The 15,039-nt window shown below is 38.3% G+C and overlaps 1 protein-coding gene across 1 annotated transcript in view; it reads right to left on the minus strand.

Moving 5' to 3' along the window:
• Nucleotides 1–15,039, minus strand: part of LOC150080109 (mitochondrial import receptor subunit TOM40 homolog 1-like) — a 112,129-nt gene that overhangs the window by 571 nt on the left and 96,519 nt on the right. The window lies entirely within an intron of this gene.

The raw sequence follows: 15,039 nt of genomic DNA on the forward strand, positions 1-15,039 counted from the left end.
ATATTTAAGATTTAATTTATCCATAAAGTGTTAGTAAATGCAAATTTTAATACAGTAATACCCCGACTTACGCGAACTCGGAGTTACGCGGTTCTTGATTTTTTCGTTTGGCAACACTGCTGCCCACTATCTTCAATGTCGTTTTTCATATGTTATCAATATACCGTGCGACGGCGGAGAGTGAGAGCGAAAGATGAACAAAATTCAACTTTGCTGCGCATGAGCTGCACACATATACAAGAATTTGTATTCCCAACTGTCATATTTATATGTGTGCATTCGAATTCGTGCTCAACGTTTGTCGGAAATTACATCATTTTCACGAGAGAAATGGATCGCGTCAGTCGAGCCGTATACAGTCAGTCCTCGTATAACACGTGTTTACACTACACGAATTCGATCATACACTATTTATAAATACGGTAATGATATCTTATAATATAACACGAACCGAATTGGCTTATGCACGCAGAATCACCCCAACCAAACGCAACACGATAGGAACGAAGAGAAGATTCTGAAAATGTATTTGTTTTAGGGGAAACACATTTCTCGAGTTTACTACCAGTATAATAGACTCCACTAGCAGAAACGCAACTGGATTTTTATTGTTTTATGGTAGTAACCCCTAGAAATGTGAGGTGTTAATAGTGTATCTCTGCCTTTATGGTGTTGTTTATTCAGTTGCTACATGCGCGCAGCTTTGTTTATGTGTATCAAGCGTGCCTGCTCGTTTTGTAATTGTGCTTTATTCCCTAAAAATGAGTAAAATACTTAAAAGGTGTGAAAAGGAAGCGTACTGGTGAAGACACTGCAGATTCAGAGAGAAAAAGAAAAGCAATTATCAATAAACAGGCATACTGGGTCAAAAATTCTTACCCGGGAAAATTTATAGTGGCCTCATACTATGGTTTATGGCCAAAATCACACAGGACCACCAGGGTTTCCCCAGTAAGGCTTATGGCCAGTCCGCCTCTGTCGATAGAGAAAAAATATGAAATTGTGAAACGCTTTGAGCAAAATGAAAGACCATGTGATATTGCACGTGCTACAGGCCTAAATGAGGCAACGGCAAAAAGCACATGACAATTGCAAACTTGACAGAAGGTCTCAGCTCAATTGAAAAGGGCTTAAAAATTTTAGAAAACAGACTACAACGAAGAACGCATTATAGCTACAAAGCAAGGAATAAAAAAATGATTAGCTTGCTACGAAGAAATTCTGCGTGAAAAAAATAAGTCTGTGTCGTCAGACGAATTTGTTAGATTTTATGAAGCCATCGACATCGAAATAACTTTTTTTACGTAAGTCATTTATTTTTTTAATACATATTTTGTATTAATATGTATAAAGAACTGCAATTTTATTAATATTTTTCTTCTAAACTAGTGTTTTTGTTAGTCCTTGGTCCCAATTAAACAAAATTTATATGTATTTATATGCAAAGTTGTACCCGACTTACGCAAATTCGACTTAAGTGATTTTCGTCGGACCCACCTATCGCGTAACTTCGGGGTATTACTGTACTGCTATAAACAAATCAACCAACTAAACAGCAGATTATAAAAATTAAAGCATTTATTTACAAAATAAAAACAGTACATAGAAAATCCTAAAAATTAAGTGTAGATAAGTGTTAACATATACATAATAAAAGATACCAGAGCCTCAAGTACGGTGGGGGTTCAGAATTTTGCCTTCTCAAATATTAGTAGTCTTTGCAACTAACATTAAGTACTTCAATATGTATTGATACATTGCAACCACAATATAACACTGGTGGCAGGGATCTTTTATATTACCTGCATTACAGCTTTAAATAAATTTTATTAGTTTTTTAATTTTTAATTAATATGAATACACAGTAACCTAAAAGTGGTTTTATTTAGTTATGTTGGCGTGCGAGTTAATTTTCATATTTCAAGTTCTCCCCCCCTCTTCACCCACTAAGATTGCTAAGTGCGAGCGATGAGTGAATATTGCTTCAGTGCTGGCAAACGTGTGTAACTGTCCATGTTAGTTATGGAAAGAATGTTTTCTTCTCTTGTTTTCACCACCAGAGGTAAAAGATAAATCTTTTATTTTCATGATTTCACGAAATGAGATAACTTTTATTATTATCTACATTTGTGGCATGGGTCAGCTTTTGCTATGTTATGCCTGCCATCCTCATATCATATGGCAGTGCATCAACTGCCAAAACGACTGGGTATGTCACGGTAAAACAGTTTGTATGCCTTAATTCTCATTTTCAGCCATTTGAAATGATATCTGTTTGCAAAGGTTAACACAGTTGTTCCAAGTTCTTCCTGCATGACGGTGGGCAGTAGCGGTTGAGTGACACAGTGGCTGTTGATGGCAACTGTTCTGCAGGAGGAGTGCTTGTTCCCTAACTCATGTTTGTTTATTGGGTGGGTATAGCAATGACTTGTTTGATGTTTGCAGATCTATCTAGAATTGGACATGATACAGACAAGGAGATGTATTTGTGTGTGTGTTCGATGTAAAGAGTGCCAGGATATTAGGGTCCAACTCAGTATTCTGATGAGCACTTATGGCAGTCTGAAGAACAGGGTGAATGCCATCAAAGGAATTAAGTTGAGAGGACCATCAAGCTCCAGCTGCCCACCTCAACACCAGAGCTTGCACTTGCACATCAGGTAACACAGCGGAAACACAAGGCATAATGCATTAGTACCACAGGAAGTAGCTATTGTCAGATTTGTTGTACATGTCTCCTCTTAATGACATTAAGAGTAGATCTGAGGACTTACTCTTAAGTACAGAGCAATGATGAAAGTCAGGGTTAAATTTGAAAGAGTCTGCAATTCTAGACATGATAGGGAGGGAGTACATGATGAGAGCCTTGTCAATCAATTTGGCCATGGAGAGATTGCAAAGTTCATGGGGTAGAATTTTTCTCAGCATGGTCTGTCTTGTTAATAGGAGACTGCTTTTATAAGGATGGGATACAAAAACAGAAAGGGTGCAAGAATATTTGCTGAAGCTATCAAGGCAGTGTTAGGTGGGTTGAAAAACTGCTAGCTTGGGGAGAAGGGGGATACACAGTCTAATAGATTAACAATAGCCACAGGAAGAAGTGAAAGAGATTCTTGCACTGCTTCCACTGGAACATGCAGCAGCCCAAAAATTAAGGTACCCAGGAGTTAAGGTCTGCTGGTAGTCATCACGAAACAAGCCGCGAGTCAACATTCCTCTGTACTTGTTAAGAAATACTGGGCTGTGTTAGGATAACTAGGAGCAAGAAGAGGTGCATGTATACTTGGCATGTACTTCAATGATAGAAGCACAGTAATCAAATTTGATGAAGTTGAAGTGCTGGTGAAATGCAGACATTGTGGGGATATCAGAGATGTGGTGTAACGTAGATATAACGGATGCAGAATGTGAATATGGGAGCACAAGGTATACAGAAAGGATAGTGCTTATTGTCAAGTTGCACCAGGATTCCGCAACCCCAACACCATACTGCATACGGTGTGTCAGAGTACAGACTGTGTAAAGAGCAGACAGTGAGAGTTTTAGGGTAGTCTGCACATTGTAGTGCTGAGTTGTGTTGGTATGTTGTGCCAACACAACTCAGTTCCCATGGTTGCCAGAGTATGTTTCATCCTCTGGCAACCATGGGAACTAGGGGACCCATTGCCCATCATCATGAGGAGGTGGGCCAGGTTGGAGACTATGGCAAAAGGTATTAGCATTAGTAGAGGCATTTGATGCAAGAAAGCAAGCTTATGCAGCATCAGCCAAAAAAAAAAAAAAAAAAAAAAAAAAAAAATAAATAAATAAAAAATAACCACTTCCACTTCACCCCTCTGTTCGTTCGAAATACCTGTCCAGCTGAGCCTTAAATTTATTTAGGCTATCAACTTCCACGACAAGGGATGGAAGTCTATTCCACCAACCAACCACCCGCTGGCTACAGGCAAATTTCCTCACGTCTATCCTACATCTGTCTTTTCTCAATTTGAATTTATGTCCTCTCAGGTGATTATTCTGAGCAAGAGGAAGAATCCCATCAGCATTGAGCATGCTCAAACCATTCAAGGCTTTATACACCTCTATCAGATCATCTCGCTGGTGCCTAATCCCCAGACACTGTAATTTGCAAAACTTAGGCCTTTCTTCGTAAGAGCACCCCTCTGTTCCATTCACTAATCTTGTTGCCCTTCTCTGTACTCGTTCCAGCATCTCTAGATCCTTCTTGAAATGAGGCCTCCAGACCTGTATACAGCACTCTAGGTGTGGTTTGACCATTGCCTTATACGAGGGAATAATCACCTCCTTATCCCTGCTAGAAAAATTCCTATATATCATTGACAATACACCATGAGCTACTCTTGCAGCCCGTCTGCACTGCTCAGAAAACTTCATATCTGCCTGCACAACCACCCCCAGGTCCCTTTCATTCTCTACCACTGTCAGTGTAGTACCACAGAGTTGATACATTGCTCTGGGGTTGCTGTTTCCCATATGTAGTACTTTACATTTGTCAATGTTAAACTTCATTTGCCACCTCTCAGCCCATCTGCTCAACCTTTCCATATCCTGTTGCAGTAGCATAGTATCAGTAGTGTCCTTGACAACCTTCATATTGTCTGCAAACTTGGACATTAAGCTTGATATCCCATCATCAATATCATTTATAAATACAGAAAACAATAATGGACCCAATACTGAACCCTGAGGGACTCCACTAATAACATCAGTCCACGATGAGCAGTGTCCATTGATTACCACTCTGTCTTCTCCCACTCAACCACCCCTTCATCCATAGTAGCAATTTCCCTCCAATGGCACACTGCTCCAATTTGTGCAGCAATCTTCCATGTGCAACAGTATCAAAAACCTTTCTAAGATCTAAGTATATAATATCAAAGTTATTCCCTGCATCCAGTTCTTTTGTGACTGCATTATAGTATTCAATCAAATTGGTCAGGCAAGACTTCCCCTTAACAAAACCATGCTGTGTCTGAGCTATAACTGAAGTCTTGTCTACATGATCCTGCAGTGCTTCTTTAACCAGTGCCTCCATTAATTTTCCTGGAACAGAAGTTAAGCTCACAGGTCTATAATTACTTGTGTCAACCTTTGATCCTTCTTTGTGAATTGGGGTCACATTTGCACATCTCCAGTCCATGGGTACTTCCCCTGAGTCCAAGGAAGCTCTCATAATTATGGCTAAGGGTTTGCTTACTTCCTTTGCTGCCTCTTTTAATATAACTGGATAGATCCTATCCACCTCAGGTGCCTTTCTTGTATTTATCTTCAACAATTTCTCCTCCACTTTACTCTCAGTTATTACAAGATTCTCTAGCTTACTGTCAGAGTTGAATACACCTATGGCATTCCCCTCGCTGAATAACTCCTCATGTGTGAATGTCGATGCAAAATATTCATTCAGTTTGTTAGCTACGAGCAGGATCATCAACAGTTGACCCATCAATATCAAGTGGACCAATCTGATTCATCCCCTTCCTTCTAGAGTTTACATAAGTAAAGAACTCTTTGCTGTTTTTCTTTGCATCCCTTGCCAAAGATTTCTCGTAATCTGCCTTCGCCTGCCTAACCTCCTTTGTAACTCGGTTGCATATCAACTTGTATCTATCATAGGCTTCTGTGTCATGTGTTAATTTGTAAGTATCCCATGCATTCTTCTTCTCTGCCATATGCCTCATTAGTTCATCTGACATCCATTTTGGCCTAAACCTTGAACAATATTTCTTAGTTGGTATGTAAAGCCTAGTAGCTTCCAAGATAAGTTCTTTGAATGCTTCCCATTTTGAATTTGCTGTTGGTAACGTCATCAGTTGGTCCCACTGTATAGAATTTAAATACTGTCTCAGTCCATCGTAGTCGCCTTTACGAAAGCAATAACCCTTCCCTTTATCCCTAATGGTAGTTACCTCTTTGAGTAAATCCCACTTCAGCACACTGTAATCACTGCCACCTAGTGGTTCATTTATCTGCAGATTCTTAATGCATGAAGAATCACTACTGATAATCAAATCAAGAGTATTACTCCCTCTAGTTGCCTCCCGAACATGCTGATGTAGAAAACAATCATCCAATAAATCCACAAAAGCCTTGCTAGTGTGTGAGTGAATAGCCCCCAAATTCCAGTCAATATCTGGGAAATTAAAATCCCCCATTATACTGGCCCACTCTATTTCCCTGTACATTTTCTTATTATACTCATCAGAGTCATTAGGCCTATAGCACACTCCTACTCTCAATTTTGATCTCCCAATGCTTATGTCACACCAAACTGACAAGACACTGTACTGTCCAGCAATGTCGACTGGCTTCACTTTCTTGGATTTTATGTATTTCTTAACTAATAGCATAACCCCTCCTCCCTTCCTATCCTGTCTATCCTTTCTGTAGACATTGTACTTCCCAAATTCCAGTTCGGCATTCCTTATATCTGACACCATGTCTCTGAAATCCCCACAATATCTGCCTTTGATGTTTTGAGCAATACCTCAAATTCATCAAATTTATTTACTAAACTCCTAGCATTGGTGTACACGCAAGTATACATGCACCTGTTCTTTTTCTTAGCTACCCTAACACAACCTATGTGTTTATTTGTACCCCAATGATTCCCAGCAGTCTCTGAAATATCCTGCATCTTATTTTCCAGGCTGCGGCTCATTCCAATAGAAGCAGTGCAAGAATCACTTTCACCTCTGCCAGTGGCTACTGTTAATCTATTAGACCTTGTATCCCCCCAATCTAGTAGTTTTCCGACCCACCTAACACTGCTTCGATAGCATCAGCAAACATTCTTGCACCCTTTCTATTTAAGTGTATCCCATCCCTGTAGAAGCAGTCTCTCCTGTTAACAAGTACAGACCAGGCTGAAAAAAAATTCTATCCCTTGAGCCTTGAACAATCTTTCCAGGGCCGAATTGATCGACAGGGCTCTCATCATATACTCCCTCCTATTGTGTCTGGGCAGAATTGTAGACACTTTCAAATTTAACCCTAATTCATGGCTTTTTTTCAACAGCGACCTATACTTGTTAAGTAATTCCGCCGGTCTCCTACTCTTAATATCATTAGTGCCAACATGTACAACTATATCACCTTTTGCGCCCTTAAAAGATGATATCCGCTCTACAACTTCATCAACCTTTGCCCCTGGCAGACATACCCTGTTCCTGTTTCACGTATCCTTTTTACAAAGCACGTTTCCCGTTTCCCTGACAACAGAGTCACCAACAACTACTAGTTCCTTTGGGACCAGTGCATTCTGCCTTGGGGGCTGCCGCTGTGTTGCGTGATGACCAAGTGCAAGCTCTGGCATTGGTGTGGGCAGCTGAGAGCTTGATGGGCCCCTCACTTTTAATCCTTTGAGGGCATTCACCCTGTCCTTCAAGCTCTCATACAGGCCCATAACAATGCCGAGTTGTCGCCTGATTTCCTTACACTCCTTGCATCGCGCGCACACAAAGACATCCCTCATGGCAGTATCATGTCCCATACTCGACTGCTCCACAAACATCAAGCAAGAAGTAGTGCATTTTAATAGGCTGTGATTCAGAGGGCAACTGCCCCCCTCAGTTCTCCCCTGAGCCACAGCACTCTCATTAGCTTGAGCCTTTCGCTTTGCTGCTCTGGTCTGAGTCATGATTTCGATTTAATTTCAATAAAATCTCAATTTTAGTACAAAATTAAAACCCTAAACTTATATCCCAACACAGTTATAACGCTATATTTATGTTTCAGTATCGAGTGTTATCTACGAAATCCCTTTATATAACTTCCGTATCAAGTTAAGTATTAATTATTTATTTTTTACTAATTATTTATGTTACGTAACCCAAGTCGTTATATGTATAATTAAAAGTACAATTTAATTGACAATGAAGTTCAACAAGATTAATTGACAATATTATGTACTATACTATATTAAGCTTATGCTATCTATTTCGAGATATTTTGTATTGCGTACAATGGCGGCTATTTACGAACGGTAAACACGTAGATCTGATACCCTTTCCGATACTAATACTTACAAAATCTCTATCTAAGTTACTTTAATCTAAGTATCGTAAATAGGAATATAAGCTACTCTAGAAAATAAGTTAATATGCCAATTTAAGCTAATAAAACAGAAAATAAATCAGAAAAAACTTCTCTGTTCCAGGAGCAGCAAAAATGTACGTCCGCACAGACAGGACAGGAGGGTGGTGGAGGGAGGGGTTATACTGTTAGTTAAGAAGCACATAAAATCTAAGGTAGTGAAATGTTGAGTCAGTTTGATGTGACATAAGCACTGGGAAAATAAAAATGAGAGTAGGAGTATGTGATAGGCTGAATGACTGAACTGTACAGACACACAGAGAGGGCCAGTAAATAAGAATGTCTTATAATGAGTGATTTTAACTTTCCAGATATTGACTGGAACTTGTGGGTTGATAACTGACACAACTAACAAGACCTTTGAGGAATTACAGGATGACTGTTTTCTACAGTGGCATGTTAGCGAGGCAATAAGAGAGAATAATAATCTTGATCTGATTATCAGTATGTGATCAATATGTTAATTCTTAATGCGTCGATACACTGTGATTACTGCCACCTAGATGTTCTTTAATCTGCAAATTCTTAATGCATGAACAATCACTGCAGATGAACTATTAATACATGTTGCACAAAAGAAAATGCATGGAATCCATATAAATCATCAGGTGATATGGAAGCATATAGTATCTGGCATCCATTTAGGTCTAAGTCTTGGACAGTATTTTTTAGTTGGTATGAAAAATCTAGTAGCTTCTATAATTATTTCCCTGAATGCTTCCTATTTAGAATTTGCTGTTGATAACATTAGTTGGTACCACTGTGTAGAATTTAAAAACTGTGTGAGACTACTGTAGTCTCCTTTACAAAAGCAAAAACCTTTCCCTTTTCCCTTAATTATAGTTACATCTTTAAGCATATCCCACGTTATGAGACATTTCCGGGAAAGAATGCAAGAAAGGCAGCAAACACTTATTAACATTAACAGCAGAAGAAAGAAGTTGAGTCACATTTGTTCACGTGATGTCGATGATCGTTGCTTAGGTTGCTAATAGGCTGAATAGGTATTCTGTGTCTACATTCACACAAGGAATTCTTTAGGGAGGGATATGCCAGAAGTTTACCACCATCAACAGGGAGCCAAATGATTTTGTGATAACTGAGAGGTGGAAGAGAAATTAGCATTAGTAGAGGCATATGATGCAAGAATGCAAGCTTATACAGCATCAGAAAAAAAAAAAAAAAAAACCCTTCCCATTTCAACTAAACATTCACTCCAAAAGTTTGTGCAGTTCTTCCTTGAATTTATGCTCCCTCAAGTACACAATCTGAGCAAGAGGAAGAATCCCATCAGCACTGAGTTTGCTCAAACTATTTCAGGCCTTATACATCTCAGTCAGATCACCTTGCAGGTGCCTACACTCCAGACATTGCAATTTGCAGAACTTAAGTCATTCTTCACAAGAGCAACCCTTTGTTCCTCTCAATAACCTCATTGCCCTTCTCTGTACTCATTCCAATAGCTCTACATCCTTCATAAAATGAGGTCTCCGGACCCAAATGCAGTATTCAAGGTGTGGACTGTCCATTAACTTATACAAAGGGATAATCACCTCCATATCCTGATAGCAAAATTTCTGTATATCATTCACACAAGACTCCTTGAGCTGCTCCAGCAGCCTGTCTGCACTACTCAGGAAACTTCATATATGACTGCACAATTATCCCCCAAGATCCTTTTCATTCTCCATTACCCTGAGTGTAGTACCACTCACTTGTTACGTTACGCTGCGGTTACTGCTACCCATATGCGGCAATTTACATTTGTCAATGTTAAACTTCAGTTGCCACCTCTCAGTCCACCTGCCCAAGTTTTCTAGATCCTGTTGCAGTAGTGTGCTGTCATTACGTCATTAACAACTCTGCCAACCTTTGTATCGTCTGCAAACTTGGACATTAAGCCTTCATCAATATGATTGATAAATATAAAAAAGACTAATGTTATTAGTGGAGTCCCCAGGACTCCACTAATAACATTAGTCCATAAAGAGAAGTGTCCATTTATTATCACTCTCTGTCTTCTCCCACTCAATCACCCTTCTATCCATTGTAGTAACTTGCTCTTAATGCCATACTGCTCCAATTTGTACAGTAGTCTTCCATGGAACAGTATTAAAAGCTTTCCTGAAATCCAAGTATATGGTATCAAAATTATTTTTTTGCATCCAGTTTATTTGTGACCACATCATAGTACCCAATCAAATTGGTCAGACAAGACTTCCCCTTAACAAGCCCATGCTGTGTCTGAACTATTACTGCAGTCTTGTCTAGGTGATCCTGCATCACTTCTTTAACCAGTGACTTCATTATTTTCCCCGCAACAGAAGTTAAACTAACAGGTCTATAATTATTTGCATCGCCCTTTGTGAATTGGGAATACATTTGCACATCGCCAGTCCATGGGGCCTCCCCTGAATCTAAGGATGCTGTCATAATTATGGCTAAGGGTTTTTGCTTACTTCACTCGCTGCCCCCTTCAATATAACTGAATAGATTCCACCTATCCCAGGTGCCTTTTTTATGTTTAACTTCAACAATTTTTCTCCACTTTGCTCTTGATTATTACAAAATTATTTAGCTCCCTGTTAGACTTTAATATGCTTCTGTCCTCCACTTCCCTACAGAATTCCTAATGTGTGAATGTAGATGCAAAATACTCATTTAGTTTGTCAGCTATCTGAGCAGGATCATCAACAGTCGAATCATCAATATTACGTGGGCCGATCTGATCCATCCCCCCTCCTTCTAGAGTTTATGTAAGTAGAGAAGTCTGCTGCTTTTCTTTGCATCCTTTGCCAAAGATTTCTCGTAATCTTCCTTCACTTGCCTAACCTTTGTGACTTGATTACAGACTAGCTTATATCTACTATAGGCTTCCGTGTCTCCTGATAATTTAGATGCATCCCATGCATTTTTCTTCTCTGCCATGAGTCTCATTATTCCATCTGGCATCCATTTGGGCCTAAACCTTGAACAGTATTTCTTAGTTGGTATGAAAAGCCTATCAGCTCCCAAGATTAATTCCTTGAAGGCTTCCCATTTAGAATTTGCAGTTGGTAACATCATCAGTTGGGTCCCAACTGTAGAGAATTTAAAAACTGTCTGAGACCACTGTAGTGACTTTTACGAAAGCAAAAACCCTTCCCTTTACCCTTGATGGTAGTTACATCTTTAAGTAAATCCTATATCAGTACACTGTGATCACTGCCACCTAGTGGTTCCCTTATCTGCAAATTCTGCAAACGCACTAATAATGACTGCTTTTACCAGGGTTATCTTAAAAGTCACTGGCACATCTCCTCATTCCATAAGACAGCACAACTGGCATTTATTTGGATAATAATTTGAAGTTTAACCTCAAGATTAGTTTGCTAAAAACACAGTTACTGCATTGGATATTTGTTGAATATTTTAAAAATGGTTGGTTATATTTCTTCAGGTGAGTGTAGTTATATTGCTTCAGGTGAGATCAGTTTTAGAACTTTTATCAAAACTGAAGCTTTGTTGCTGAATGGCAACACAAATTTATGAATTGTTGGAAGATGTGTGTGGTGAGTCAGCAGTAGATCATAGTACATTTCATGTTGGTCTCAAAGAGATGAGTGCAGTTGTCAAGTTCAGACCAGTGTTCTCTGACTCCATTTTGGAGGAATACAAATGTATGACCTGTGAAGAAAAGCCAACAATCATAATCAACAAATACTGTAATCACCTGCTCACAAAATCTTAACTGAAGCATTACAGAAAGAAATCTGTCAACAAAAGCATAAAGAAATGCAGTTACTTGCATTTACTGACAAGATAAAGAGTTTTTAAAACATACTGTTGCTATTGATGAGACATTGAAACATGACTTTGAATCTGAAATGAAGTTACAATTAGCTCGGCAGAAGTGTCGATCTTCACCAAGCCCTATGTTTGAGGGCATTATTGGTGCTGTACACGATCACTTGTTAAATCAGCAACTGGACTATTAAAGGATTTCTGTCTTTAGAAGCAATGAGTGAAGCTTGTGATGTGTTAGTCACAGCTGAACTTCAGCTGTGACTAACACATCACAAGGAGATGTTGCAGACAGTTAAACGGCATCCAAAAATATCAAAATATTGGGAAGCAGTCATAAGGCATGAAAGAGATCACATTGAAGGTTTTTAAAATGAATTATGTTATAAAATAAATTCATTTTAAATTAATTGCTTTTATGGATTACTTTGGGATAACCCATGTATTTCAGTCTAATATATGATTTTCACTCTGAAACTAATGATTCCAAATTTGTTTTCTGGGATACCACTGAAGGCATGCCAATTTAAATTTTATGTTACTTATATCCATCTTTAAGTACTTACAATTATTTTTTCCACATATTTGCCACACCTTGTATACATTTTCTCCACCATCAAACCTGAGCCATACCCCCCCCCACACTTCCCTGGTAAAAGTTGCTGTCAGCCTCCAAAAGCCACTTCCTCATGGGTGCAAAGACAACATTGTCATAGCAAGGTGTTCCCCACAAAGGATCTAAAAGGTTAAAGACTGATGGTGCAATGGCAGGATGTACTGGAGATGTTGCAGAAAGACCAACCAAATTCTGCAATGTTCTCCCTTGTTAGGATGCTAGTGGGGGGGGGTCAAAATGCTCTTGTTAGGTCAAAAAATGCTCTTTTCTATACTCTAGCATGACCACTAACTAGGTCACAGGAGTTTACAATTAATTATTTTGATGAATATAATCATTAATCATGTTTGGCATTCAAGTGGGTCTGAACCATTGTCCACTTAAACAAGATGCATTACTGCACTATATCACTTGACCACTCTGCATCCAGGAACTACATAACAGCTCATTGCCTCAATGCACATTATTGCCATCCATTTTTCACAGACTGCTACAGCCCTGACACATGGCATATAGTGTTGAAACTTACAGGATAATGAAGGCATTTACATTTTGACCCATATATCGTTAAATTATATTTTGTATGCAACATCCCATGAGCAGGAAAATATCTGGGGGCATTAATTTTGGGGTGGACCCCATACATATAAGTATGCAAACACATTCAAGTATCATTGTGACATTATTGACATGAGAGAATAACACAGAAGTTTATCACACAAGGAGTATAAACATAATTATTCAGTGATTTAATTTATCAGTTAGTTAAATCCTGCATACAACCAATGTGCCCTTTAATTAACATATTCTTCTTTTTTCTTCTTGGATTTCTCTGTTGTATCAACAGTTACCCACAACCTATTTTTTTTTTATAATTTAATTTTGTTCCTCCACTCTTTTCTGTACTCTCAGTCTCCATTCTTCAATTTCCTCTTTTCCATAGCTGCCCTCACTCCCTCCATGTGCTTCTAGGTCTTCCTCTCCTTTTTCTTTCTGGGAAGGGGTGTCCATTCCATTGCCTTTTTAAGTTAACTCTCTTCCTCCATTCTCATAACATGTCCATACTATTTTAATCTTTTTTGTTCTATTTTGTCAATGATGTTTATTTGAGCATCCATTGCTTTTCTTATGTCTCCATTCCTAAATCTTTCTAGTTTAGATCTTTGGGCTGATCTCCATAAAATCCATCTGGGCAGCTAGCAATTTCTTCCTTTGCCTTTCCTTGATAATCCAAATCTCAGATCCATATAGTAAGATATTCTGAAAAACTGCATTATGTAGTAATCATTTGGTTTTTGGGAGAATGTTATTGCTCCATAATATTGGATTCAACATTCCCAAGACTTTTCTTCCCTCATTAATTCTCCTTGTAATCTCATCTTCAGATGAACCATCCATCTGCCCAATAGCTCCTAGATATTTAAACTGCTACATATTCTAATTATGGCAAATTCCTTTAAACTAATACTGCAGACTTATCAAGTTTTCTTACATTGCTTCTTTCCAAAAATTAAAAAGTAAAATAGTAACAAAGGATTATGAATATGAACCTATACAGTAATATGTATTATTCTTATTCATTATCATATTCTTCTCTTTATATACCATCGTTGTTATCAATTTTTTTTACAGTATTATTAATAATGTGGGAACAGTAACAACATTAATAACAGATAAACTTGACAATTTGTTGGAAAAACATAGGATCACACTGAGAAAATATCATGAGTTAGGTCAGAACATATTTGTGTCTGCATTACTGCCTAAGCACAATAGGAGAAACTATATCATCGTTGATACTTTGTTATTGACTTCTACTGCCACTAGTGATAACACACACCATCCTGTTTACCAAGAATGCAGGGAGAAACGAGTTTGTCTGTTAAAAGTTTCCCAAAGTTAACTGTGGTTCTCGTGCTGGCTTTGTTTACCTTCGCCAGATTATGCTCTATGTCAAAAGATGCAAATAAACATTCTGCACGTATAACACCACTGTAACTGAAATGTGACATTCTATTTTTGCATTTCTTTCAATGCACTTGCTGTCCTTATGCTTATTTGTTTGCAAATGTCTGATTATAATGAGTTTCCTACAGCTTCAAATAGAAAAAAAATCAAATCTACACACAGGGCACAAGACAAATAAATTTTTTTTTTTTTTTTTTTTACCTTTCTCTGATTTTACAATACGCGAAAATCTTGTCTGCATTCTCTGAAATTTTATGTCATATTTCTTTGACAACTTAGAAAGACTGTAAATTAACTCTGCAATACACAAGTACCTGTGAAATGATTGTGCACAACAGAGAATAACGCTATTATCCCACATTTCTATTTTGAAATGCAGAACACTACAACACACCTAACAGACAATTGACAGTAGCCACTGGCAGAGGTGAAAGAGATTCTTGCACTGCTTCTATTAGAATGAGCAGAAGCCTGAAAAACAAGATGCATGGTATTTCAGAGACTGCTGGGAGCCATTGCGGTACAAGTAAACACATGGGTTGTGTTAGGGTAGCTAAGAA

Source organism: Mastigoproctus giganteus, chromosome 9 (genome assembly GCF_048544385.1).
Source record: "Mastigoproctus giganteus isolate SK-2022 chromosome 9, ASM4854438v1, whole genome shotgun sequence".
Classification (NCBI taxonomy): domain Eukaryota; kingdom Metazoa; phylum Arthropoda; class Arachnida; order Uropygi; family Thelyphonidae; genus Mastigoproctus; species Mastigoproctus giganteus.